Source organism: Capsicum annuum, chromosome 11, assembly GCF_002878395.1.
Source record: "Capsicum annuum cultivar UCD-10X-F1 chromosome 11, UCD10Xv1.1, whole genome shotgun sequence".
Classification (NCBI taxonomy): Eukaryota; Viridiplantae; Streptophyta; class Magnoliopsida; order Solanales; family Solanaceae; genus Capsicum; species Capsicum annuum.
In genome coordinates, this window is record NC_061121.1 from 188,502,565 (window position 1) to 188,518,960 (window position 16,396).

General features: G+C 34.3%; 1 long non-coding RNA gene across 4 annotated transcripts; it reads right to left on the bottom strand.

Annotated features, from left to right (window-relative positions):
* Window positions 1-3,426: 3,426 nt before the first annotated feature.
* On the bottom strand, window positions 3,427-8,193 carry LOC107848658. 4 transcript variants are annotated; one of them, XR_001668141.2, is made up of 5 exons: window positions 7,999-8,193; window positions 5,832-6,243; window positions 5,304-5,588; window positions 4,771-4,917; window positions 3,427-4,023 (listed from the first exon to the last, which is right to left on the bottom strand). It is a non-coding gene; the product is annotated as an uncharacterized LOC107848658 (long non-coding RNA). The 4 variants fall into 4 exon arrangements; XR_007046956.1 differs by having other exon boundaries at window positions 5,304-5,624; XR_001668143.2 differs by lacking the exon at window positions 7,999-8,193 and adding an exon at window positions 7,115-7,935.
* Window positions 8,194-16,396: the final 8,203 nt, after the last annotated feature.

Consider the following 16,396-nt stretch of genomic DNA (forward strand, 5'->3'; position numbering starts at 1 on the left):
AAAAAAAAAAAAGTAGTGCCAGATTGTAGTTAGCATACGACCTAATTTCTTTCTTTTAAGTATGATTTTTTATTTAATTAGGAGTCCTTAATTTTCTTTTCTTTTAAGTTTCGTTTGTCTTGATTTTCTATAATAATTAGCTTTTTATGAAAAAAGTTTTTCAAATCAGATTAGATTTCTTCCATGTTTCATCAACTCTTTCTTAAAAGGAAAAAAATTGTACATCTATATATTGAGCATTCCTTTTTTCCAATAAATAATAGAATAACATTCACAATTTAATTGTTAAAGAGTATGTTCAAGAGAAGATTAGTTTTATGTTCTTTGATATTAGTTTTTAATTTGTAGGTCAACAATATTAAATATTATGCATCTTTTATTAACGTTTTTTTATCGTATGATTTTTGTAATTTCAATTGTTGGCTTTCGCATGATATGCAGGTAAACAAAAATTTTGTGAGTGTGAGGTTGAAACTTTGTGTCGATTACAAGAGGACTTAAAGGTATTTTTTTTAAAAAAGAATTATTTCTCATTCATATTAGTACAATTTATGTTGTTAAGGCGTTGATTAAAAGTGCACGTTCTGCTCTTTAATTCGATTTTATCAAATTTCAATTCAATTCTTTAATTTATAATTTTAGAAAGTAGACATCGAACACCGAATCGAACTATTTCAGTTTGGTTCGTTTTCTTTCAGCTTCTTTTTTATTTGATTCGGTGTTCAGAAATATTTAAACTTTTTGTCCTTCATTAAAAGTGTCTGCTTTAGACAAAATTATTTCTTCAATATTTAAGAATTGAAAATTTATTAAATATTTTAATAAAATATATGTTATGTTTGCGCTATTTTATTAAAGTGTGAAGGATCTTTGAGAAGTGATTTAAATTTTTTGCTCTTCATTAAAAAAATTTGTAATAGACAAAATCATCTAATTTTAAATAATCAAATGTTACACGTGCGAAATACGTGGGGTTTAACTAGTTAATATAAAAACCTAAAACTCTTTAATTGCTTCACTTTTTACATTTTACTTTCCAAGTTTTCAGAGAGTTCTCATTATTTTCTCATCTTACTTCCATCTTACTTTTCTCATTCGTCAACTTGTGATTTAGGTTTGTTTCTCCTTTTTTTTTTTTATGAAATTATGTTATAATTAATTACTTTATGGAGTTAAGTTTTTAATAAGTTGTCTCCGATTTTTCATTCTTTTGTGTGCTCACATTTTATGTGAAGGAAACTTTCAGACAAGTTACTGTGACTAGTCACTTAGAAATTGAACTACTTAGATATCCACATAATATTACTTTGAGAGATAGTAGTCTAGACGTCTTAGTAATTTGTCAACTTAATTTTTATTGGAACTACTCTATGACCATTTTTTTTAATTATTTTAGTGAAAACATTTATTTTTCTTCTTCAATCATATTATAATTGTAAAAAAACCGAGAAAATCGAAAAACCAAAAAAACCGAAAAAATTCGACTAAAACCGAAATAAAAAAACCGATTATATATTGGTTTGATTTGGTTTATAGATTTAGAAAACCGACATTATTGATTTGGTTATATTTTAATAAAAAACCGAACCAATCCGACCTATGTACACCTCTACCTACGAGATAGATTGGCCAGCTAGATAATTTTAGTTCTACTTTCATCACAAAGGGTTTACTACCTATAATGACCTGTTAGGTCATTTTGAGCAATAAATTTAAATGACGTGTAATTTAGCTAATAAATTTATTTAGTAATTAATAAAACTATTTTTTTCTATTTAAAATAAGGTGTGGGACACACACTCCTCGTATATTGATAGTGGACAAGATTAGAGTCTAAATAAATTAGGAGTAATAGTTTATTCTATGCACTGGTGAGAAAAGAAAAAAACAGACGCACAGTGGAAACAACAGTCGAACACAATTTTAGGTTCAGTAGTGATGGCTTTATTTAATTTTGATGAGCATCCTAATAACTCAAAATAATTTTAGTAGGGGATGTTGATTATTTTCCTCAATTGGTACTACCTACATTTTGTATTGCTTCATCGGTTGGTAAGCTTGCCTTTTTGGGAATGACCGAATAGCATAATTGTTTGATCAAATATTTAGGTGTGTGTTTGATTTATAATTACAGGAATTGAAATAGAATTGGCTGTTGTAAATGGGTCTTAAGACCGATTCACAGAATGGGTAGGAAAGAAAGAAAATCTAATAATGACCAATAGTTGAGTTGTTATGGATTTATAAGTGGAAATTTAATGGCTAGTTATCATTTGGTAATGATTAGTGTAATTATTGGAGAATTTTTACAATTAGGCTTATAAGTTCTTGTATTCTTGGTCAATACTAATTTCGTAATGATTAATGATTGGTACTGGTTTCGTTTTTTAAGTACGGTTAATCCGATTTTAGGTTTTCTTCTAGTGATCATATTAAGATTGAACTTTTAACATATTAGAATATGGAATTGAATGTAAGGGGTATTTTATTATATGAACATCGTTAGATTTATCATATGTAGAGAAATTGAGGCTTAACCCTAAGCTTGAAAGTTAGAAAATATGAGGTCTTATCTATTAATAGAATTTAAGGTTTTACTTGATTATAAATTTGAACTCTTTTACTTACGAGTAAAAAAAATTATATTTGAATAGATTGGACTCGTTTGGATGAGATTCAAAACAGTACTACAAGAAAAACAACCTCAGGGGAAGGAAATTCCCATGTTCTAAAAAATATTGACCGTGGCTCGTCCTTATAGCCTCCTTCGCTAAAGATCTATTGCGACGAGGTACTCTAACTGGCCGTTAAATGTCATTAGAGACGGTAACATATTTGATCTCAAAAATAGTTTTAGAGACCGTACATCTTGTCCCTAATAGATGATTTTCATCTTTAAAAAATAGTTATTTTCTAATCGCTAAATTTTTTTTGCGATGAGTAACTACCTTGACCTAAATTAATTTCATCCTAAATTAACCTTTAGAGACAAGCTACTAGCTCGTCCCTGATTAACCTTTAGAGATGAGCAACTAACTCATCCTAGATAGCTATTGAAATTATAAAATTTATATATCTTATTGCTAAATGTAAAATTGCTACTGAAAATGTTGATGGATGATAAATGTAATTTTAATATTTGCTAAATAGACAAAACTAAATCAATTAACATCCGTAGCTAGCGTATAATGTCAATAGTTTCAATATTTGTTAAACCAAAAAAAACTTAACCAATTAACAACCCGAGCTAGAATTTGATGTCAAGTTTACGTAATGTTCTTAGGAAAATAATAACGAGCTTGTGCATTCTCTAAACTTGCATCTTCAATCGTCAGAAATCTGTAAGAACAAAATTTTGGAAAGACAATAACTATTGGCATATAATTTAATATAAGTAAGAAGCAAAGAATTGGAACACGGTATGGCAATGGATAACTGTCTTAGCCAATGGATAAAACAAGTACACAGAGTTGAAAACTAAGTCCAACTATGAGATGAATATGAAAAAAGTATTCGCTTCCTTTCAATTGTCATTGTTTGATTCACAAAAAAGGAGAAAATACAAGCATCAACTAGATCAACGAAACTACTTATAAGATGTCCTTTTGGGATGAAGTGGGTCTAGCATATGTACCTGGAATGGAGTGGCATGTTCAGATGATAAATCTCATATTGTGAGACTCAAATCTTTCTTACAGCAAAACAGTCTTAATGGCCCCATACCAGAAGCAATTGGCGGCTGCAAATATCTTCAAAATTTTGCAGCATCAAATAACAAGATTGGGGGACAGATTCCTGCATCAATTGGTCAGCTCGAATCACTTGAAATCTTGAACCTTGCAAACAACAGCTTTTCTGGTTCAATTCCTGTTGAGCTGAGCCATCTCTCAAGTTTGAAGTACTTAAAACTTGTTTGACAACGAATTGGAGGGTGAAATTCCTTTCAAGCATAATCAGTTGGTTCAACTTGGAAACATTAGATTTTTCAAACAACCACCTTTCAGGAACTTGATCTGACTAATACTGCAAGCACAACCGTACTTGGTAAAATTCAAATATTGTTCTACGTGTCAAGCACAAACCCAACTTCAGTAAATTCCATCAAAAATGAGCTGAACTGGGGTTCAAATTCATTAAAGAAACTAGTTAGACATTGAGCTCATTCAGTCATTTGTGAGTTTTGTTCAAGCTTCACTTTCTTTAGTACATTTTCTGAATAAAAACAACACTCACATCGTAAATAGAAATAATCAATTTCCTATTGTATAACTTGAACTTGGGTAAGAAAAAATCACAACCATCACCAAAACACCACGAGCAAGAAACTACAAGACACATGCATAACACTATGACTATAGGTACATCTACAAACAAAGCACTCCTCCCTAATAGTAAGAACTCATGCCCTATTCGTAAAGGAGAATAAGGAGGAGGTGATATTGAGGGGAATTGTAGATATAATACTCACAGAAACTAATGATCTTTTAAAGGAAATTGTTCACAACCAAGGAGGGAAAATGCAGAAAGCAGACGAAGGAGAGAAAAAAAGGAGCAAGGGTTTAACACGAACTAATTGACAGAAGTAACTTTTTTGGGGATTTTTTGTGCCAAAAGACACGTGCTAGATAGAAGTTTAAGGAATGTCAGGAGGGTTTGCACGCGCACTACACATATAAAAAACAAGAAAGTTGCAAGTAATCAGAACTATAGAATTATTAATGCTCATTCTCTAAGGATCATATCCAAAACAAATGAAATCCAGACACTTACGTTGTAGTAAGAGGCAAATTTGAACTTATTGATTCCACCGTTTGGTTGAACGTCTTCAATACTGTAGCCGAGGGGTGCTTCGTAGAGTGAGGATTTACTACTAGTCTTCTTTCCACCTTTAGACTCCATTCGATCATTCACCGTGATCTATCAATAAAACAACCAAAGCTTCAGAATAAGGGCAAATAAACAGTCACAATGGTAAGGTGCAAACAATAGCAGAAGTGCACCGGGACTCTAAAATGACACAGAAAGGTTCAGATAACCTAAAATGAAACACAGTCTCTTATTACATAATGAGTGTACAGAATGCAGAATGGCATATGTGTAAGTAGGGAGGATATCTAAGGCCTTGTAGATCCTCTCACAGCATCATGTTCATTGAATTTTGAAAATTTATGCACTATTAACGCACATGATGTTGAAAGCCAAATAATTAGATACAATTTCCTTATATAATGTAAAGCAATTATATCTAGGTCAACTATATTTAAGTATATAAGGTTCGCATGTTCAATGAAAGAAATACTCACCATTACCATGCCAATCAACTCAACATCTTGAACAATGGACCATGTCAAAAGAGTTACTTGGATATGGTAGCTATTTCGTCGCTTTAGCGGATATCATAACACCAATTCCTCGTTCCAAAGCAAACTGAATTTGATTTTCATGACCATCTTTAGGAGCAAAAGACAGTGTTTCTATATTAAGTGGAAGAAGCTAAGCAGAGAAACTACCCACCCTACAACCAACATCAAACACTTGATATACCCCTGCTGCACGTAGGCCACTTATCTCGTTAGTAGTCATATTTCCTAACCAGCAAAGAATAAATGAATCAAGTACATCAGCTGCGTAAAAGAATGGTAGCATTAAGGATTAATTTTCACCATTCTTAGTAGGTTAATGGGTCATCTAGTACAACATAAATTGCCTTCATTAAATTTCTTTACGGAAGCCTTCGTCCTTTCAAATCGATTTTCATTTTGCATGGAATTATCAAAAAGCTGGAACTCCAATAATGACAGGGACAGTAGAAGTGAAAAAAAAGCACCTACCTCTCAATATATTCAGTAGCTCCATACTTATAATGAGTTCCACCACCCAAAAGCCACCAAAGTTGAACCTTCTTATGTACCCAATTTTGTCCTCCTTTAACCTCCGCAAGATGTGTATGGTTTATATTTCTTCGCCATACATAATCCCTGCTAGTTGGCCACCTTATTGATATCTTATAATCAACTGGAGGTGGAACCAAATAAAACAAGTGCCTACCAAGTGGAGGGCATGCCTCTCTAGCTCTTCTTTCCTTGAAAGATCTAATTTTGGCATCAACTCTTTCACATAAGAAATGTCATAACAGGGGATATACTTATTAAATTTTAGAGGACATATATTTATCCCAGTTTCAGGGATTGTGAGCTACCATCCGATAAGAAAGAGCTATCTTGTTCGTGAACTTCAGAATACCTGCATGCATATTATTTTTTATCAAGTCAAGTGTAATTTTATCAATAATTGGAATCTCATTACAGCAAAAAGTAGAGAATCTACAGTAAGATATCATTCTCTACAAAAGACAAAACAATCTTCTAAACAAATAGGAACCTCGTGTTCTCTATGTGCATGCATATTACTATTAAAATATATGGACCAGAAATTCCTATAACAGGTAGCCAGTAAATGCAGCCAACGAAAAAAGAGTCAACTATGAGAGCTCAAAGTTCAACCAAGTAGGGACTGCTCTCTACAGCAGAGGGAAACTGACTCCGAGGGTGAGAGTGAAAAGTCAGAAGACAAATGCACATGGACACACGTAAATCGCCTAACAGACTGCATCTCAGTTTCTTGAGGGAACTCCTAAGTACTAAGGTCAACAAGGAGGATAAGTAGTGATGGTTGAAAATAAAGATGATTGTTGAAGGATGTGCGGGACTAAGTTTTAATAGTCACAAAGTCAAGATCAAGTTTACTACACGGCATACAGAAGTTGTTCGATGAATTAAATGTGATATATTTCCCTAAATTTACTACAGGGCAACTGCCAAATAAGGATGCTTGAAACTGATATACCTAAAATTGCTCTTAGGACACACCAAGGAGTCAAAGACAGTGTGATTTCACATTAACGCTCTCTGGCCAAAAGTTTCCCTCTCACCTTTCAAGGCCCCATGAACCAGGTATTTGAACCTTAAGAGGGTTAAATTGAGGGGTTCTGATGATATCCTAATCTATAACCCTAGGTGGGATCGCTGCGACATATTACCGACATATATTATTTACAGGCAATTAGACATTGTCTAACTACTGAAAAGCACTAGTAAGAGTCGCAAATGTCTACCATATCAACTCGACAAACTAGAAACCAAGGACCTATACCCCATTGCACTGCCCAGAGAACTATATGCTTGTGGAAGTGTTGCAGAACAATTAACAAGAGGTAATGGGACAGTGTTCCAGTGGAATAATAGCCAGGTAAATTGCAGACTGAGAACTAAGCTAAGAACTAATTACGGCTAAGATATTTTTCATATATGATAGTAAAAATGGAAACGACTCATTACAATTTATAGTATTTCAACCCTAGATGACTCATCCTAATCCTTAAGGGATAAGGCTGAAATTGTACTACCTATGCAGGAATGTTCCTTGGACTAGAAAGGGACCCTTGAACAATTGTGGATTCCTAATGTGTATTTAAATTAACTTAGGGACCCAAAATAAAAAAAGAACTTAACCATAAATAGAAACTACAGTTACTTAACAGATTTAACGGCTAGGTACAACAATGCAAGCTAAGGGTACTACTCTCTTCAGCCACGGTTTTCCTGTTCTTCAGCTGGTGACAGCTTCATTTGCATCATATCAAAGCCTCCGCTTTAACTAAGTAACTATGTATTTATTTCTAACAAGCCCCACCAAGAGTAATAAGAACAAAGCCCATGACGATATGCCTTGAGAAAAAAGAAGTTTGCGCATGCATAACATAAAGAACAGATTCAAGTACGAGGGCCAGTATCTCTGACATACAATGGAAAGATAGAATCATCTAAAACCCAAGAAAAGAAAAACAGATACAAGTAAGATGCACTGCCTTTACACTAAAATTCTGAGACAACCCAAATTACCCAGATAAGCCACATCCCAAATTCAGAACATCAAGCAACAATGAATTTAGAATAATTTTGGAAGAAAAATAGCAACTAAATGGAATAGAAAGCATACCTTAGAGAGAGATGAATAGAGAATAGGGAAAATAGCAAGCACCCAAGGAAGAATCTGCAATAGCTGCAAACGAATTTGGCAAAAGCTGCTCCCTCAATCGCTGCTGTGTGCGTATGTATTGATCGATGTTGCTAGGGTAAAATTGCAACCAGCAGTGCTTTGAGGAAATTAAAATTCCGCGCAGAGATTTTTTTGCGTTTTAATCTGTTAGAAAATTAATACATTAGATTAAACCGCGTATATGTATTTAGTGAAATAAAAAAATATTATTTAAATTTTAATATTATATTTTGGCAGTATTTTCTCCCGCTCAAGTCTCTAAATTACAATTTGAGATCGGTTAATTTTTTTTTTTTAGGGACCAGATTTTCTACCTTAACAATAAAATATAATATTAAGGACCAACATATAATCTTGTCCTAATACATATACTTTTACAGACGAGGTTATTAATCCATCCCTAAATGTTGGGCATAAATAAAGCAATTTCTTGTAGTGGTAAAGCTTCCATCTTATTCTTTCGATCTCGAGTTTACTTTGCGGGTCGTCTTGTAAGGCAAGTTGAGACTTTCTTAAACTCTTTTTCAAAGTGCTTATGTGCTTATGGATAATGAAAGTAATGAGGAATGGGGATCTCGTATAGGTGAAGTGACGAGCATTTATGCATGTACAAATGTCATTTGAGGGGTTAAAATAAGTAAATTGTACGTTTTAAACTTTTTTCCCTATTGGCTCGCATAATGGGATGATTTGCTATGGTAAATAAATTATTGAAAATGCTAGCTAATGAGAATACTCCCACTTGATAAGTTTAAATAATTTTGAAATTGATATCTAATCTAGCTTAAGATATGAAGTGCTTTGCTCAACTCTATTATTGATTTGGGATTGGAATTGCGTGCCTGCACATCATGCATTGTTGTAATACCCTGAGTTTTCATGGAGTTTTCATGTCGTAAACCCTCATTTTTTCTCACGAAATCAGATCCAGCCTAAAGAAATTGTTACCCCTAAGTTGACTCTCTCGTTTCGATCTCAGCCATATAGATATTTTCATGAAAGCTCATGCACTCACAGATCAGTTCAGTAGCCCACTACGTTGGGATTCAGTCATACAGTTTATTTCAGTTGTGCATGATAGATTACAACCTCAGATTCCTCAGTAATTTCAGCCTAATTAGCCACATTCGAGGACGAATGTTTCCAAGGGAGAGATATTGTAATACCCCGTATTTTTTCTAGCTTAAATTCATTCCTAGAATGTTAAGGGATAGCTTCCAAAATGAATAATATTTATTCCATGTTGAATTTTCAAGATTTTGACTTTTCATTATGTGGGAAATTGAATAAGCTTTCCATCGATACCAAATTCGCCTAAATTCGACACTCGGTGAATGAGTTATGGAATTTTTAAGTTGACAGTGTGTCACCTAGACTCTCAACACGTCGCGGAGCTAAGCAAATTGGCAGTTGTCAAATTTTAGTAAGACTCCGCGATTCCACCGCATCGCGGAGAAGTCCCATTTCACATTTGTCAATTTCCAGCAAGCCTACGCGATAGTGGCTCGTCGTGCTAGTGGACAAAATGGCAAAACTATAGTGCACCGTGATAGCTCCGCGTCTTAGAGGAAGCCCAGTTCCCACTCATCTTTTTCTAGTAAGCCACCGCGATTGTGGCGCACCGCGGTGGCCACGCAAATAAAAAAATATTACTTTTTCAGTTCCATTCAACAGTTTTTATAGGGCATTTTGGTCAATTTTCAAGGCCCCAATCCATCTTAAACATGATATTAATCATATTTTCAAGCAATTTTGCTCATTATTCATCATTCTCTTCAAAAGTAAAACCCTAGAAACCAAAAGCCCTTTCTCCAAGAAATCAAATTCCAATATAGATTCTCCAAGAAAGCTTTGGATTGAAGATTCCTAAGACAAGATAGTCAAGAACTCATCTTCAAGAACTCAATTAGGAGTCAATAACTTAAAATTCTTCATCTAATCATCTACCAAGGTATGTGGGGTTTGAACGAGGATAATTTCTTCATCCTTGTGCTAAAAACTTTATTTTAATTACAAATTTACTGCAATTTATGAGATTTCCCATGAAATTTAAGTTAGGTTTATACCCATTATCATTATTTGCAAGATTATGAGATTTCCCATGATTTAGAAGTTGAATTACATGATTATATTTATATTTCTATGCATTGTGCAGTAATTCTCAAATTTTATGATGAATTATAAGTGTTTATATCATCAAGCATGAATTTTAAGATGTTTTTAACATGAGATTGATGCATGGGTCATTAAGCCCCAATTTAAGATTGTTATTTCAAGATTATTTGTGCTATGAGCACCCTCAGATAAGATTACTCAAAGATTTTGACAAAGATTTGACCTTTTGGTCCTAAGCTAAGATAAAGAATCCACTTTTTCAGATAACTTGAGATTTAAAGAAAGAAAAGCATAATCGGTTTTCTTGTAAACCCTTGTGCTATTTTTGAAGTGGATTTCTTGAGATTTTGAGCATAAGAATAGGAGTAGTATTTAGCACTGAGTTGGGTATGATTCCAAGGTTTCATACCCCAGAACTACATGCCACTGTAGGATTCAGATTATTCTCACTTCTATGTGGATGACTCAGATTGTGATCACTTAAGATAGAAGTTCTATTCCGTTCGCAAAGGTAGAACAACCCTACCTAATGGGGGACAGACGTGGGACCCTATGGATGCTTACATGGTGTATGTCGGTTAGAATAACCTCCCAAAAGAAGTCCCCTACTCTTAAAACAACTTATTGATTTGAAGCCTTAAGATAAAAGCATTTTCCCTTCAGATAAAGTGCTTTTCCCTAATAGTAAAGACTTTCAGAAAAGGATTTATAAAAAAGCTTTTAGAAAACTAAGTGTTAAGGCTCACAATTTTTACTCAGGTTATGCTCTACAGAAAGATATTAGCCACAGTTTTTAGCTTTCAAATTTCAGATTAAGAGTGAGTCCTTTCTACACTTAGACAGTATGATTTAAAGGGAGAATACAAGTACAGTTTTAGAACTAAATGTTATGGCTCACAAGAATTATAAAGTATGTTTTGTTTCTCATTGGTACATATTTCAGTATTTCAGATATTCCAGCTTATGTGAGTCATTTACATTTAGCATGCATTGTATTATAAATTATGATGATGTGATAATGTTTTACTTGTGCATTTCACCCCCATATACACAGTACATCCTCAAAGTACTGATCCACATATATATTTATGTACTACATTATCTCATAATGTAGGTATCAGCTCAGTTGTAACACGTATACTATATTCAGCCAGTTTACAGATTTCAGCCAGCAGATGAGGAGTCCTCCTACTTCGGGGACTTTAGTTAGATGTTATTAGTGTACTTTATTTTCTTATTCATATGTATTGATTAGTGATATTTGGAGTCGCGTCCCAGCTATCTATAGTCAGTATAGTAGAGGCTTAACAGATGTCAGTTAGAGTCAGTTATGTATTTTCAGTCCCTCTTTCAGACTTTATCAGAATGTAAAAGTTGTATTGATATTATATTTTTCCCAGATTCTATCGTTATTATGTTTCCGCACAGTAAACTTAGTCATTTTATGCATATCATTCAGTTACTTATAAGTTATGCCAGTAGAAAGGTTAGCTTGGGATCACTTGTGGTCCTAAGCACCGTGTGATGTCTCGAGATAGATTTTTGGGGCGTTACAATTGCATTTCATATGGGGTCAGAGTTCATACATACATAGTATTATTTATTTATTTATTAGGATCGGAGCGCATTCTTGCATAATATAATTGTTAGAATTAGAGTGCACGTTTGCACAACATATTCATTAGGGCTTGTACAGTACATCGACCTTGTGAGTCCCCAATGGGTCCTAACCTTGAAGTCAATTCACAATAGGTATGTATATAGAATATGCATTACATTGCACTACAGTAATTTATTTCTCGTTTAGATCGAGTAAAGTGCATTTGTTGACTTTGTATTATTTATTAAGTACTTTAATATTTGCTATTTGATTTCACTGTATTAAGGAGTTCCTGGATTGTGATATGATATAGTTATGACTGTTAGACTTGACAATACAGTTAGATTAGAATGTCTTTCTTGATTCCAGGTTGTATGATTGTTATAGATGGTTGATGTAGTATTACTCGTCACCACTTTAATTTAGGGTTGGTCGATAATGCTTGTTGAGTACACGTGGATCTATACTTACCCCTTCTTTTTCTGCACCTTACGTGCAGGTGATGATCTGATGACCTCTGGGCATTGATTCCCATTGGTCTTTTTGTGTTAGCATCTTTGTGGATTCAAGGTAGCTTCTAGTGTTTTCAGGGACTACTAAAATCTCTTCTACCCTTACCTTTATGCATTTTTTGCATTATGAGATACTCAGACTTTTCTTTGATTTTTATGTTTAGTGGCTTGTATTAGTGACTACCAGACCTGGTATTTGGAAGACCCCAAAATTTTCAATGAAATTATTTTGGTACTTCCTTCATGTTTAATAGTGGTTTCTGAGTTGAATTATGATACAGAATGCTAACAGGATCATTAGAAAGTGTTTCGAATTTTTGGAATACATTTTGGGACATTTAGGCACCCCAAAATAGTAAGGGTCTGTGTTAAGGGTGTGCCACAAAGGGGAGGCACATTCTTATGTGAAAACTAGTAAGGGTCCGTGTTGGAACCCTTGGGGGCTGCACCACTCAATAAGGTACTAGGTCCCTCAGAATCAATTACAGGAAATCAAACAATGAAGAGCAGAAAAACTAAAGATAGTGCAGAAAGAGTAAATGCACAAGGATTTTTACGTGGAAATCTAGGAAGGGAAAAACCACGGTTTGCCCTCACAAGAACCAAAGAGATTCAATATAATCAACCTCTTGATTACAATATAGATTTTAACCTACCTGTAGGATCCTTGTGCTAGTAGTAACTCTACTACAAGCTCGTCTTGGTAACTCTACCAAGGACTCTCTCTACACTGATTAACTCTTATCAGCTTCAAGCTTAGGCAACTCTACCTAAGCACTCTATACTCCAAACAAAACACATTTTTTATAGCATGAGTAGTTCATTTACAATTTAGTACTTAAGAACACTCACTCAGTCTTTAAGCATATTACAAAGATAAGAACCTGAGATATGCTTGAGCAGTCTTGAAAATAAAGTTTTTGCTGCCTTTCTTCACTCTTTAGATTTGTACAAAAACCTCATTTGATGAAGAGACGTCTCTTCTCTTTTATAGCTGTAACACCGTACTTTTACCTAGCTTAAATTTGTCCGAAAAAATATAAAGGACTTGATTTAAAGATGAATACACTTTTATACATGTGGAATTTTCAAGATTTTGACTTTTCATTGTATGGGAAATTGAATAAGCTTTCATCGATACCAAATTCGCCCGAATTTGACATCCAGGTGAAGAGTTAGAGCCATTTTAGTAAGACAGTGTACCACCTGGTACACTAGCACGTCGCGGAGGCAGTCCAAATGGCATTTGTCATTTTAGAGTGAGACAACACGATACCACCGCATCACACCACTAGCCTTTTTCCTAATTGTCACTTTCCAATGTGACTCCGCGATTATGGCACGTTGCGCCAAAGGGAAATTTGCAACTAGTGAGGCACCGTGATGGAGCCGTGTCATACCATCAGCCAATTCCTAATTGTCCACTTTCCAGTGGCACGACGCGATAGTGGCTCATCACGCCAGGTGCCCAGTTAGAAAAATTTTCATGAAAAATTAAAAGGACGCCCAGGGTTAAAATAGTCCTTTTTCATGATTTTATTATGCCCAGATACGGGATTTAATCCCTAAAAACGTCCTTAGCTACTCATTATTCAATTCATCCCCAAATTAAAAAACATTCTTCTCAAAGAGGCAAAATCCCTAGTTCAAGAAATCAAGAAAATGTCTAAGGATTTCTTCCAAGAACCTTCAAGAAAGAATCTTCTAAGGTATGTTAGATGTTCATCCATGGATCCTTACCTTCTAGGGAGCCCAAAAATCCTTTTTCAAAATACAAGATTTATGATTTATGATTTCCATGTTTGAATTAGATTGAATTCATGTTCATGATGTTGTTTGAGTTTTAATCTATGATTTAGATTACAAGCTCCAAGAATTGATTCTAGTATGTGTTGGATTACATGATATTCATGATAAACCCTTCAATTTGCAAGTTGATTATTGTAACCATGTTAACCCTAAGTGTTTATGATTTAATGAACCAAGTATGCTTCTTATGTATTTGATAAATTGTCTATGAGAATGAAATAATTCCATTATAGCATGCTAACATGTATTCCCCATCCACGTACAAGTTAATGCATTACAAGTGTTTGATGAAATGTCTCTATGAATGAATTATGACCAAGTGAACATTGTTATGTTATTCAAGATGATGCTTTGCTTTACTTTTCATGCTATTGAGTCCTGAGGGTATTTAATACCCGATAATTTAGTTGTTTACCTAGAGCCAGTGTCAGTGATAGGATAGTATCAGTCATGTCACGATCAGTAGTAATCTCATTCAGTTATAGAACTCAGTTAGTTACAGAACTTAGGAAAACTCAGTAAACTCTGTATCAGTCCAATCCAGTCCAGTCCAGTCCAGTATGATCAGATCAATGTTTTTAGTTGGGAGTAGGATTTAGCATCGAGCGATCCTAGGAATAGGGTCTCACCCGTTAGCTAGGACTGGGTCCCTTAAAGCAATCTCTAAGTTCCAGAGCTACGTAGCCAGCGTAGGTTAAGAGATGTCACCCGTTAGATAGGATTGACATACTCAGGGATCACCCGCTAGTTTAGGACTGATCTCAGGGTCACTCGTTAGTTAGGAATAACTCTACAATAGTTGTTAGTACCTGTGGTAGGGTGATAACACCCTTCTAATTGGGGTTATAGGTTGGACCTCGATTAGCTCAGATTGGGGCATGTCGGTTAGATGATTACCTCTCATTATTTTAGTTTTAGTTTTTAGGTTAGAACTCAAATCAGTTTTACAGAATCAGGACTGTCAGACACAGTCAATTAGTATCAGTAAATCAGTTATAAGTAACTTTAGATATCAGTTACTCAGTTATCAGAACTTAGTACTTAGCTTCAGAAAAGCTCTGTTACAGTATACATATATGCATAGTATTACATACTCAATATTTACAGTAGTTTCAGTTATCCATGTACTCACATATTCAGTTACTCTATATCATTCAGTCAGTTACTGTTCATACACATGAACCCTTGCGTTCAGCCTTACCTCATCTAGCATACCAGTACATTCCCACGTACTGATGTATACTTTTTTATGCTATGATATTTCATATCATAGGTTCGGACACTCAGGTTCTCAACCATGCATAGTAGATTCAAATTCAACCAGCAATAGTAGATTTAGCAGTGAGTCCTCATCATTCAAGGATATTCTATTATTTCATATTTTTGATAGATGTAATAGTTCAATAGATGGAGTTAGTTGGTGGATTATCCCATCAACTCCCCTTTTAGACAGATTCAGTTAGAGGTTTTTCAGATTAGATTTTTAGACAGTATTCAATTTTACAGATGTTATATTTTATCAATATTTCAGATGTTTTGAACCTTATGGCATTTCAGCCTATTTTTTACATTAATTACAGTATTATTATTCAGTGCTCATAGCAGATATCATTCATGGGTTAGCTTGTGGTTCTTCGGGGTAGTAAGTAACGTGTGATGACTAGGGGGTAGACCCGGGTCATTACAATACTCAATTTCAGTTATCTATGTATTCTCATACTCAGTTACTCTATATCATTCAGTCAGTTATTGTTCATGCATATGAATCCTTGCATTCAGCCTTACCTTATTTAGCATACAAGTATATTTCACGTACTGACGCATACTCTTCTTTTATGCTATAATATCTCATATCATAGGTTCGGATGCTCAGGTTCCTAACCGCGTATAGACAGATTCAGATTCAGCCAGTAGTGTCAGATTCAGTAGTGAGTCTTTATCTATTGAGGATATGCAGTTATTTTAGTATTTTCAATAGCTTCAACATTTTAGTAGTCGGAGTTAGTTGAGGGCTTATCCCATCAACTCCACATTCAGACAGTTCACTTAGAGGCTTTTCAGATTAGACTATCAGATAGTATTCAATTTTGTAGATTATTATTATAGTTGATATTCTTTATTAGTATTCAGATTTTGAACCTTATGGAAATTTAGCCTATTTTTTACATTTTTTTTAGTATTATTATTCAGTACTCACAGCAGATATCAGTCATGGGTTAGGTTGTGGTCTTTCGGGGTCATAAGCACTGTGTAGCGTCCGAGGTACAGAATCGGGGCATTATAAACTTAGTATCAGAGCCTA